This window comes from Struthio camelus, chromosome 4, assembly GCF_040807025.1.
Source record: "Struthio camelus isolate bStrCam1 chromosome 4, bStrCam1.hap1, whole genome shotgun sequence".
In the NCBI taxonomy this organism is placed as follows: domain Eukaryota; kingdom Metazoa; phylum Chordata; class Aves; order Struthioniformes; family Struthionidae; genus Struthio; species Struthio camelus.
Window position 1 is genome coordinate 56,851,053 of NC_090945.1, and position 13,452 is coordinate 56,864,504.

Below are 13,452 nucleotides of genomic sequence, written 5' to 3' on the forward strand. Positions count from 1 at the left end.
TATCTGGAGAGGTGAGAAAACAAACACTATGTTCCTGAACAAGTATCCTCCCAGACAAGAGAGGAAGAGAAGCTGTCAAGAGGACAATACTACTGCCCTTGCATTGTAAGGACAGAGACCAAAAGGGTCTGCTCTTCCTGAAATTGAGAGCTGACCCTTTGACCTCCAGAAGTAGTTCAGGGCATTAACTCCCCCTCTCCCCCCAGTGCCCTTATTCGTATTGGTACAGGATGCGTTTGGTGAGGCCGGGCATGGAGCCACATCCTACCCCCTGCCCATCTGGACACCTAGCCTGGGGTCAACCCACTTCTACTCAGATCAGGGATGATGCTGTCTCAGGAAACTGGAGTTTGTTTATGACTGTGTGATTTAGCAACAAGGAAGGGCATTTATTAGTACCACTGACTGAAGTGTGTTCAGCGGCGAGAGTCCACATGGGTGAGAACCAACTGTGGGAAAAGTTACCCATGTGGTTTATCCCAGTTTGCATGTAGTTTGAGACTTGCTGGGATCAAGACTGTATAAACCTGCAGCCTTTGGTGCTTTCTATTCCTAAAGTCTTTGCTGCAAGGCTTGGAGGAAGGCTTTGAACATGGATTTTTCCACAGCTCTAGTTTGTATCGGAAGGGCCTCATTACACAGAAGCCCTTTGATGAAAATGTTTTGGCTTGCTGGCTTGGTGAGGGCAGACAGTCATGCATTAACTCCGCCTGCACCCTGGGCTGGCAAGGCACAACCCAACTCAACTACCAAGGTCAGTCAGACATCCTCTAGACTCTCGGATGGACTGGTTTGCTCAGGCACAGTCCTGGCTCTGCCGTTGGGGCTGGAGCACTGGAAGGGCAGTGCACTGGCCCCGAGGTGCCTGATACACCGTTTATCTTCCATGGCTTCCTCCATGGCTACAAGTGGTTCATGGACCGGTGGCAGGAATCAGCGTGCCTGATTCTAGATCAGTGTGCTCTGGTTGGAGCAGGAGCTCGGTTTGATGAGTCATGGCAAAGCAGAAATAATAACTTGCTTCTTCCTCCCCTGCCTTTCCTAAAGCCTCCCCAGTGATATTCATTTTTACGTCTTTCTGTGAACACCTTCAGTCACACTTCAGTGATTCTGGTCTATGGTTCTTAAGCTCTATAATATACAGCCTCTTTGATGTGCTACTTATATAATGGTATTTGGTTGAATAACTTGCAAATGTGGACAAGAAGTGCATTATAGCTTTATTGCAGGTGACAAACCTTATTCGACATGGTAAATTTCCCTAGCCAGGATAAGGCCAGCTGCTTATTCTCTGTAAGTACTCAATAATGCTTACCATCACCAAAATTCAGTTGTCAGGCCCAGAAATGTACCTACTGCTGATCAGCAACATCCAAAGCCGCTTCTGTACTGAAAAACTTTAATTGTCTGTCCAAAAATTTTACCTGCCATTTCCAGCACTGAACAAGCACTTCGCTGTGCTGACACTGGCTTAGGTACACTGAGGATACTACCTGAAAGACTCATCCCTCACATCCCAGCTGAATACTTCACCCACTTGTGGATGTCTCCTTCTGACCTAGAATTTCTATCCTAACCCTAAATGATCTTCTTGCCCTGTAAGCTGCCATGAAAAATTTCCGTGTTGATGAAGCTACATTTTCTCATGAGAAACTGCTTCATCAAAACATTCCTATCAGCTCCTGTTGTGTTTCACTTCAAAGGCAAACGATATGGCAAGACCTGCATGCTGGGAAATTTTTAAGTCAGATGTCTTGTCTAGAATGTTAAAAGGAGCTATTTTTTGGTTTTGTGCATAACACTTAGTACCCAGCATTAAGTATTTGAGGTAAACCACATTAAATTACAGTAGCATCGACAGCATGTAACATTAATCATTGCCTGAACTATGACCCTGAGCCCTGTTGTTTCTTCTCTCATCACAGACTATAGCATCAACAAAGTGTTTACTGATGCTTAAATGCACATATTTATTAAGTTCCTCTCGTTTACTTGCTAGGGAGGAGTAGTTCTTCAAATGCTGGTTTGTTAACATATATGTCTGACTAGAGGCAATGCAGAAGCTATTGAGCTGTCTGGAAGCCTGGATGTGGCTCTGTTCTGGACACGTGCTGGTTCACTATTCGTGTTGCAAACAGGGCCCGGCCGTTCGACTGCAGAAGCAAAGACAGTCGCGTGCAAGGTTGCCCGCGTCCTCACTGGGTCCTAGGTGAAAGTACACCTGCCAAGGTAGGCATGAAAAGCAGGTGGGGGAAGCACGATGTCGTCAAAGAGGGTAGAAGTCAGTGAGGTACCCCTCACTCCAGATCAAGGCAAGCTTTTCCTGTTTTCATTGGCATTTAAACACTCATTGAAAATGTCTACTCAGAGCTCACAGCTTTGTGGCTGGAGACAGCTCCAGAGAAGACAGTCTTTGGACCATAAAGCTTTGGGTACGTTAGGGACATAACTCTTGTACAGCTTATCTTCAGGAAAAGCTACCAGGATTAACACACTGACATAAGCGTGAACTCTTGAACTCTCACACTTTTCCAGAGTACTCAGGAGCAAGTTCATTACCAGTGCTGAGATAAGGATTAGTGTCCCTCGCCGCCGGAGTTAGCACCTGAGTGTGACTGTTTAAAATTCCTCTGGCTTCTCCAAGCAGTTGTTCAAGGCTCCCTGCAGATTCAGGCACACATCTATTTCATATTCCTGGGATTTTCTCTCGGCTTTCACGGCAACAGGTTTATTAGCTTATAAAAATGAAATACGATACGTTTTGAGGTGTATGTGTTGCTTTAGGTCTGTGTACCAGCGCAATTTGAGCCCTCAGAAATAGTGCTAATCCTTTTATGTCTAAAAGGGTCCCTCTGATAAAGGTATGAGGAACCTCTGATAAAGCTTTTTGGTCTAATCTGCAATTGTATTAGTTTAAATATGGTGAGATCACAGCTCTGTGTGTGGATTGTCGTTCCAGGTATAAAGCTAGAAGACATAAACCAGCAGCTACTAAGATTAAGCATTTAAGATCAGTAGATCTGAATAACCTGCACCTGTGATTTTTAAGACAGCCGACTGAAGAGAGCTCTGAACCAGAAATGGTGATTTTGAGCATCCTGGAAAACTTCCATTAGTTTCCAGAAGACTGGAAGAAAGTCAACGGCATGTCAGTATTTTAAAAACCTGTAGCAGGAAGCATGGATATTACAAGTCTATCAGAACGATTTGGAACCAAAACAAAATGTTGTATAGTAAGTATAGGACTTGTCTAAGGATAGAAATAAACCTGATGCCAATTAAAATTAGTTTATGGAAAACAAATCTTGCAAATTAAAATAATATCTTCTTATAGTCAGACAACTGACTATTGCTGGAGACAAGATTTTCTGATTAAAATTGTATGGCTGTTCTTAGGATCTCAGTTGCTGCATGACCAATTTTGTTTGCTTGCTTGTTTGTTTGTTTGTTTGTTTGTGGTTCTCTTTAACAGTGAGGGTGTGAATGATTAGTTCTAGGTTTATTATTGGTATGGAGGTTATCTATGTTCATCATTCTGCATGGCATGAATGCCGGGACTGCGTTCACTGATAGGAGCAAACTGCTTCATGCTAACCCAAAAAAATGCAACATCCACAAACCTGGCAATGGCTCCCTAAGATTTCTTTTCAGATTAAAATGCATCCTTAAAATACACACACATTCAAACTATCAATTATACCATTTGTTAAAGTAAAGGGAGAAGGCATAGTAGTACTATTTTTACAGAAACTATAAAACATCAGATATTTGACATTTAGATACAAAATACAGAAAGAGGATACAAAAAGAGAAATAAATATCTAAAGTGCTTAGCCAAAACATATGATAATAGTTCCTAGGTTCCAAAATGACTAAGCACTTCTGATAAAACCTTTTCTCCTTAGCTAGTGATTTTAAAACATAAGAAACAGTATGATCTGTATTGCTCACCATATAAATAATTTTTGCATAAATGAGGCAAAAACTAATGATAGCAGGATACTGATGGCTTTGATTTTTACTGAGCAGCTCAAGTTATGCAAATATACACATGCTGTTTCAACAGATGAATAAAGGGCAGTGGCAGGTAAGTTCACCAGTAAGCCTTTGTTTGGTATATCCTTTCTCATACAGTCCCTCTTAAATAGTCAGGCTATGGCATTACGCTCCAAAATAAATACAACTTAGTCATCCGCTGCACATAGCAATATGCACCAGATGTTGGAAAGCTGTGAATACATTTAAAATGCCGTTTTACAGTGTCTGATTATTGGATAGGATGAAAATTTGGGCCTCCATGCAGGAAGCAGCAATGACTATCTTATCTGTGAAGGACTCATTTAATTTGTGGGAGAATGGCTGCTTTTCTTCCTGCCTGAGAAAGTGGAGGAAAAAACAGTACAGGCACGCTGCTACTAGAGCGCATGGGAGCAAGGCTGTGTGTGTACATTCACAGAGATGTAGGGTGTACATTGGCCTGCATTCACCAGGCCTGTAAACTGAAAAATCCCAGGATGAGTGAATCCATATTAAAACCCTGTGTAGACATTCCCATTTGGGACTCAATTGGTCTTAGCCGCACTTTAATGCACTGGTGACTGGAGCAATCACCCCTCAGTCTCAGCTGGGAATTTTCACTAGCGGATATCAGTGTTTCCCATCGTGGATGACCCTGTGAAATACAACCAGGGTCAGATGAGCACAAGGGATCAAATAATCATGTTGTAAAAAGTTACTGCTCCTTGACTGAGAGCTGCCCGCACGAATGTGGGAGACGCATGCAGTTCATTTCACCTTTCAATGGTCTAGAAAGACCAGGTGTAGGGTGGTTGCATCCCCAGATGCTCTAATCACTGCCAGCTGCCATTGAAACCCAACCAAAGGGCCCAAATCTGAGATCTGTACAGGTACTTGGGCAGCTACCTCATGTTGACATCCCATGGTGTTGCTGCAAACTGGAGGCTGACCTGACTCACCTTCACTGGGGATAACTTCTTACCTATGAAAGAAAGGGTTTACTAACATAGCTATACCAAAGCACCCAGCAAATGGCTGTATAGATACAGCAATGAATGCTCGTAATAGAGTCACAACTTATATTGGAAGAAAGAGAAGCTTTGCCAGGATAGCTTAACTGAATAAAATGACGCATAATTGCCACAGGACCCTCCTGGTGATCTCATCTCTTCTACGTAGAGGTGTGCCCCAGTGCAGCTTGTGGTGCAGCTACACTAGCATTTCCGCTCAGATCAGGAGCGCACTAAAAGCACTGCATATCTACACAAATGGTGTGTTCTGTACGAGGACAAATCTTGGGAGAGGGGCAAAAAGAAAAACTCCTCAAATGAACCCTGAAATAAAATGAAGGCAATAGAGCCTAGAGGTACAGGAGAGAGCAATAAAAACCCACAAAGGAGTCCTCAGAGATAAGTCTTGAGTCTCAGCCTGTGGAGCCTTTTCTGCAGTGGACTTGCTTACTCCTCTCCAAACTCCCAAAATATATGACTAAAGGAAGAATTTTCTAATGCACTGAGGGAACTGGGTAGGTGGGTGACAAATGTAGCATCCAAATCTTCAACAGGAAAATGGAATTTTGCATGAGAATTTTTTTGAAGAAGCGTCTGCTTCAAAAAATGTCAGCATTTTTTGGAAGGCTGTAAGTTTGAGAAGACTCATGAGATTTTCATTTTTCAGAAGTTTTCAGCCTACGATCAGTTTAGTGCCTAAAATCTGGGAAAATTTTTAACCAGAAAACCTAGCATAATTTCCTTTTTTTTTTGCTTATGCATAAATCTTACTGGGAACAGGGTCTATGTTAAAAGGAAACACAGAAGGTCTGTTCTAAAGTGCTACAGTTTACTACAACTGCCATGAAGTAAATTTATGGAATTTTTTTAAGAGCAAAAGGGGAATGTGTGAATTTAGATCCAGAGGTGAAACAGAAATGGAGGAGGATGCTGGCAATTTTTATTCCCCTTTTGAAGTAAAAAGGAGTGATTTTTAATTCACATTTTTTAACATATCTAGTTTTTAAAAAAACACATCCATTGAAAAACAGAGAGAAAATGTGATGTGCTTCCTGTGTGATATACCTAACTAAAATCTAGATGCATAAATGCAGAAGCAAATGTAGAAATACAAGATTTAGAGAAAGCTAATTGGTGAAAACCTGTGAGGACATCCAAGTGATGTTTGCATTCACCTACATTTTATTAGCTGATGGATATGCAATGAAAATTCAGCAAAGAAGACAATGCAAAATCGAAAGCTGTCATTTCTGACTGCTGTCTACTTTTTGAGCAGGCAGGATTTTGCCCATGGGCTGTTCCCTTGGCAGACACAGAAATCCTTTTTGTTATATTTTCTCTCTCGCCTGCTTGCTGCTTCCTGTCTGCATGTGATGATGGGATGTCACATCAACGCAGAGTGTTGAGGTGCCTGACAACAGCCGCTAAAACGGCCTCCTCTGAGCTACTTTAACTGCCAGAACCTGGACACCTTGAATACAAAACCGTTCAACCCATTATGTAGCAGAGAAAAATATTAGTTCTGCAGTCCCTGTTCTGCGAGCTGCATGGCCCCATGGATACAGGAAACCACCGCAGCTTGGAGAAGGAGGAGGCGCAAGGCTGTGAGCTGACATTGGCCATGCAGGTGCAGACGGTGCGAAGCATATAGATATTGAGGTCTTTCCAGCTGCAGCGCAGCATGAGAAGTTACGAGAGGGGTCACTCATACTGCCTCAGAGTGGCAGGACAGTCCAATGCAGAATGCAAGGTTTCTCTTTTTTGTCAGGCTGTAAAGGTAAAGGCTTCCACTAAATTCCTTGTCCTCAGCAGTGAGGGGATGTGGCAGGATGAGTACGTACAAGATCTCAGTGCATGAGAGTGCTGCAGGATGCCCAAAGTGGCGGGGAGCAGGGGACTGCTGTTCCAGCTCTAGAGGTGCGGTAGGAGGCAGGAACCTGGGTCGCAGTCTGTGGGAGGTGGAATGCGCAATATAAGAAGGGGTGCTGGGAAGGTGTGGGATGCCTCTGGTAGGGGGAAACGTGGGTAGAAGTTCTTGCAGACACCTCCTTTTCTGCATGCCATGCTGTCCTACTGCTCTCGGGCTCTTGCTGCCAGTGCTGGTACCTCAGCAAAATAAACCTGCCCGTGGATAATTAAACTCTTCAATGTCCATTTTGTCACTAGGTTATAGTGGAACCTCTGAAGAGCTGAAGGGACAGAGCCCGTCTTCTGCAGTACAACTGGAGATAGAAAGAAACTTGAGAGGTCATTTAGCTCATTCTGCTTTCCTAAGAAACTTTTAGTTCTCCCTAAACCATTCCTCAGGGAATTCTGTCTAGCCAGCTTTTATAAGACTGCCAATGCTAGTGATCCTGAGTCTCCTTTAGCAACGTCTTCCAGTGCTTCAACACTGAGAAGAGTCTTCCTATGGCTTCACATAAATCCCTCTTGCTGCAATTTAAGCCTCTAAACTTATTGCCTCGGCCACCATAAGAAGAGTTTAGTCTGTCCTCCTTCTGGCTACTTCTTACATATTTGAAGACTGTTATTATGTCTCCTTTCCATCTTCTCTTATTGAGGCAACCATGACAATAACAGTATTCTTTAAGGTTTGCAATCAATAGACAAGGAAAGAAAAATCAATCAGATTGACTTCTAGAGGTAAGTAAATACTCTGACCTACTTTATAACAATGAAATGTCATGACTGACCAGAGTGTTGCTCCATGTGCAGGACACGGGGAGGTGGAAATAGTTCTGGGCTGTGCAATTTGGGAGGGGAAGGAAACACTAGTGGGAAAAATATCTATTTACCTGTGGGGGATTTTTTATGGCACCTGTATGTGGCAACTGAAGAAAAGATTCTCAAAATTATTTAGCTATTAAGTTCAAAAAAAAAAAAAAATCACACACAGACACACATACCTCAAAACAGGTAAACAAACCACACCTCATAAAGGACTTAAAAGTGCTCGAGCGTCTTCAGAAATCTTCCCCTGCATGCTGCTTTTCTCAGGGCCTCTAGTGTGAAGCCACACGTCCTGTTTATGTAGGACAGTGCTTGAAGGAAAGATATGGTGATAGCACGTTTCAGCAGATCTAGCAAACCAAACCGAGTGTCACCCAGGCTAAGATTCTGGCTGAGTCGAGGCTGCCAGCGCAGGCTAATACATGGTCATCCCAAACTCTCAGAAGCATTTCATCAACCGTGAAAGCCAGCACAAAGTTACTATTAAGAACTTTTAGTTCACTTATAGTGAAATATTTGATGCTTAAAATGAAAACTTAAAAAGAATAATGTCAGACTGCAACAAAAGCCACAGTGATAAGTGCCCATGAAGAGCTACAGTATAATTAGCATTAGGTTGTGTTTAATTTAAGAGTTCTTATTATAATATCGTTGCTCAATAAACAGAGATTTTATATGGATTGACGTTTCAAAGATCTTGCTTAAATACTGGATTTATTTTTTAACTCAGTCATTGATGAAGATGACATCTGCTGCCAGGCTAATCAATTCCTTATTCTATGCGACTACCAGCAAATAAATTAAAATATGATTAGTTACATTATGTTAATACTAATACGAATGTATTCACTTTCATTAACTTGAAATAGGGTATAATCGAGTAATTAAAAAATAGCTTCTGGATATTAAAGGATTTTTAAAGAACACAAAGACAGTACATTCTGGAGACTAAGTGATGGCTGTACAGCTCACAAGTGCAACAGATCTATTAGCAAAACAACCAGCTTTTCAACTTACTGTTGGCTATAACCAATGTGCTTCTCAACTGTAATGCAAGATAAGAACACGACAGTTATTAATTTCAATGACTCATTAAATAATACAGAACAAGTACATATAGCTTTATCTCATCTCTATAACCACCATAATCAATGTTCCCACAACTAGAAGGAACACTCTGTTGTCAATGACTGTCAAAATAAGCTACAGCTGAGAACTGGCTAGGTTTCTGATTAAAATAATCTGCCAAACGGAAACAAATTAACCCTATAGAGAAAATGATGCAGTCACACCAATGAGTAAAAGTGGCTTGTTATGTGTTGCAGTTAGTGCTTAAATAATATTCTGCAGAGCAACACAAGAATAAAGGCCACAGCCACCATCACCTTTCTGATGTTTTGAAGAATTGCAGGACATGTGATTTAATTTGCTTTTCTACACACACATTCCCCCCACAAAAATAATCTGGGAAATGCTCACTGAATCTATTTCAAAATTACTTTCACTGGGAACTATAACGTTTTTTTCATTGGTTTCACTGAAAAATATTAATATCCGATACTGCAACAAATTTGATTTATGAAGCTTATGGCCCACTGAAGCAATATGGTAGTATCATAAGTCACAACAATAGCATAATCTGCCTGTTTTAGCAAGGAAAATATAATCCTCTGGCAACATACAAAATATTTTATTTTTCCTATGTCAATTAAGAATGTATAACAAAGAAGAAATGTATCCCTATAGTATATGTATATGTATAGCCTATAGTTAGGGCTCTAAGTTGAGCTTCGGCAGATTTGTGCTCACTTTCAGCACTGACAAGTTCCTTAATCTTCCTGTATGTGTAAAATTGTGGTAATGCTACTTTCTACCACTCTTTGTCTCATGTGCTTGGACTGTAGCTCTTCAAGGCAAGCGCTGTCTCTTTTTATGTGTAGTACTGCCAACTTAAGATGTTTTTCACATGTCTCATGATATTTGATGTTTTCCCCAGCTCTTGTCATTATGTGAGAATCTCAGCATTCATTTAAAATGAAAAGTTCCAGTCCTAATGGCTTTAGATAAAAGCTCGAGTATGTGCCATGCATACACTATAAACCTCAAAGAACAAAAATAACAGGACAACAAATAACACGAACCCTTCATTTTTATAGCTAATAGTCAACCAGTGTCTGTTTGCCTGCTTTTAATTGATCATTTGTGAACCCTTGGGACTGGGGGTGCCTCCTCGGGACGTGCAGCACAGAAGATGAGCGGGTTCAGATCTTTCGAGACTGATGCCATAATAGAGGAAAATCCCTGCACTGTGAAAATGCTGGAGACCTTGGTCCTGCCTTTGGACATGCTAGTACCAGCCCCATCCACTGGGACTATGGTTCCTGGAGTCAGTTCAGCTCCACAGGTCTCCATAATGCTTGGAAAAGATAATGGTTATCCTGTGTGATCTGGTGCACTGCAAGTAAGGGATGTATGTCCCTGCTTTGCTCATACACGAGATTCAGAACTAGCATCTTCTCAGCTCATTTTTTCCCTTAATTATTTTTCTCTCTCGGTGTGGATTATTTTTTTGTGGTAAAATTTGGCACCACGTAGACTGTCTGCAGGCACCTACTTCTACCACTGGTCCACCCCTAGCAAGTAAGGGTTGCTCCAGCTGATAGAAGAGCTGTTTGCTCTCCACTTTGCCTCTGAAGGAAGCTCTTATGTCAAGACTCACTTGCAAATTTATTCTTGCAAGGACAGCATCTCCCTTCAAGGCAATGGCACTGCTCTCAGGTGGCGCCAGCCTAAATGTAGGGACCCCCCACACACACTTTTTATATGTAGAGATTCAAGACACACTTCTCCAGCAACACTTTGCCTTGAAGAAAAGTACACAGAAATGCAATGGAAATCCAGAGGGAAAGGAAATCCAGGGAGGAAGGAAAAGAAACAACATTCTTGCTCAAAGAAAAATATCCTTCAGTACCTGCCTGCTGCATCCTTAAGAAATGAAAGAGGGGAAAAAGCATCGTTTTGTTTTCCTTTAGGCCCCACTTTGTTCACAGTAGCAGCTTCCTTTTCCCTGTCTGTGAAAAAAGCATACATCTTATATGTACCATTTGGACCCTTCTGAAGCTGCAGCTAATATTTTCCAGTATGACTTTCTCTTGTGGTGGATTGTCTTCGCCATTATGCCTCAGTGACATTGTTTTCAGCAGGAGATATGTATTCTTTTAGCTTTTTTGCTACTTCCTTTCCAAAAGACCACTGCAAATCTCAAATAGCTGCAGCACCTTGGATGCCTGCATTTTTGGACTGCAGTGTGACAACTGACTGTGGTCTGCTGAAGAGCATGATTATTTCTGTGATTTCTGCAGGAATGTAACCATCTCTTTGTGCAAGCTTTGTTTTAGATTTGCACGATCATCATAAATGAGAAATATGGTTGTTCCTTTTTATGACTGCAGTGCAGTACTTCTTCTCCGTGCAGCTCTCAAGCTGGCTATCTAGTATGGAAATGATGTCTTTAGCCTCAGTTTCCCTACCTGAAATTACACTTAATTTGCTATTTTAAAGTAGCATGAGATCCTCTGAAGGACTGCACATGCACCTAATGTCTTACAAGTAAAACACTGTTGACCTGTTTTGATTTTAATCAGCATAAATTCCTTTGTGTCTTTCTCATATTGTCTGTTTCTTTGCTCCAATATAACATTTACAATATTATTTGAATGAAGGCTAGGAAAGTGTGTTGTGTTCAATGCCCTAATAAATTAGGACATGGTACCCAATGACCTATAGCACACGTGTTCCTTTGCAGGAGTAGCAGAAACAATGGAAGGATCCTGCATGAGTCCTACGATCTCATTGTTTGCAAGATACATAGTACAGAAGATTATGTGCAGAACAGCAATACTTATTACAGGTTTCCCAAACTGTTAAAGAGCTTCAGCCACTGGGGTACACTCCTCTCTCATAGCATTGAGCATCTACAATACAGTGTGTTCCTCCTGGCTATCTATTGAGGCATCAACAGATAGAAAGAGGCATTTTTAGGGAGAGAAGTATTCCTCAGAAGTATTGTAGACATCTGCTTTAGAATAAAATGACTCACACCCCAGAAGTGTTTCTTTCCTTCCAATGAATATGCTAAACAGCCAGCTCAGATAGAGATGTTTTCACCGCAGCCATCTAGATTGTATTAGATAAAGTCCACACCAGTGGACTCATTGCTGATATAGAAGGTTCTTTAGACCCCACAGATGGACCTTTACATCCACAGCCTCTTCAAAACAGCCTTCCCATCAAACTCAGTTTTGGCAATGCTTCAAGTGGAAAGCATTATCACTTCCATTTTATCATTACGATCTTTATAATGGCTGGGGAAAAAAGACTCATTATAAAATGCAGATAGCAGCTATTCCTCTGAGATTTTCCCTTTGAACTGTGGCTGTGGCCTGCTTGGGGTACCATTTACTGTGATTTATGCTGAAGAAACTTAAGCTTCTCCATCTACATTTTGCAACCTTCACCACGTGTGCTGTTAACTGCAAGTTAACCCACCTGGTTTTGCATTGGTCTGTCAGCAAGATCTGACTTTCTCTGGACTTCCATTGGGATTGGACTAGACTACTGAGACTCATTACATTCCTAGAAGCAATGCTGGATGTTTTCCAAAGTATAATAACCGTCTCTATATTTTTTAAGAATGCAAGCCTCTTGTGTTATGAGAACATGGTAGCAGAACAACAGCAGCAAGGAAGGATGATAACAGGAAATCTTCTTAAACATATTTCAGCCACCTGATATCTCTCACTTGCAGTTCCAGAAGCACTGCTTAGGGATTTTAACAGGGATAATACGCAGCTCCTGCAAGCATGTATATTTTTTAAATGATGTGAACACTAGCAGTGTAAACGAGGCATTTTCCAGTCTTTGTGAAAATTAGATTAGGTAGCAAGATATAGAGATGAGTGTACCAGCAACCTCCTCCTTGCTCATGCTTACACTCAAGAGCCTCTTTGTCTTTCTTAGTTCAGTGATAACCCTCCTTCCCAAAGTCCAAGACACTGCCCCGTTGGTAGCTTGAATCCCCGTACAACTCCTAAAGGGACGGGTAGAGCCTGATATTGCAACACAATGGGTCCTTCATGGTTCTATGTCATTTCTGTTCTAGCTATATGTGGCTCATTTGTAGCATCTTGAGTAAAGGGATGACAGTTCTTTCCAGTTTTTCAGTTTTGACCTTGCAAAAGTCAAATGAAACCTGCGTGACATCTACGGTTCCCCGTAAGAAAACTATTGTAACTCAGAATTGTTATTCAATCAGAATAACAAAACTCCTCTCTGGGTTGCATCAAGACCCAATGCCACAAGCGCAGGCCAGAGACAAGACTGCTCACAGCTAGGTAGGCAGGAAGAAGGGTGTATGCAAGTACAGGAGGTGGGTTTTATTCTGGGGGAGTTACAAATCTCTTACAGCAATAGCCAAAGTAACTGGAGAAGAGTTGCAGAGAAGCCCCACAGATAGCACTGGTTGCACTCCCCTAGTAAAAGCACTGGGAGAGCCCTCTGCACTGGCTGGAAAGAGGATGGGACCTGCCAGCACAGCAACAGCCTTCTCACGTGTGATTCTTCCACATATGGCTCAAGGAAATGGTAATTATATGCAATCTTTATAGTAAGTACAGCCACAACAAAGAAACGCCTT

General features: G+C 41.7%; 1 long non-coding RNA gene across 4 annotated transcripts in view; it reads right to left on the minus strand.

Moving 5' to 3' along the window:
- Positions 1-933: 933 nt before the first annotated feature.
- Positions 934-13,452, minus strand: part of LOC138067212 (uncharacterized) — a 57,207-nt gene continuing 44,688 nt past the window's right edge. For all 4 annotated transcript variants that reach the window (XR_011141059.1, XR_011141057.1, XR_011141058.1 and 1 more), the window contains one exon: positions 934-10,828. This is a non-coding gene — a long non-coding RNA (uncharacterized lncRNA). The remainder of the gene's footprint in view (positions 10,829-13,452) is intronic.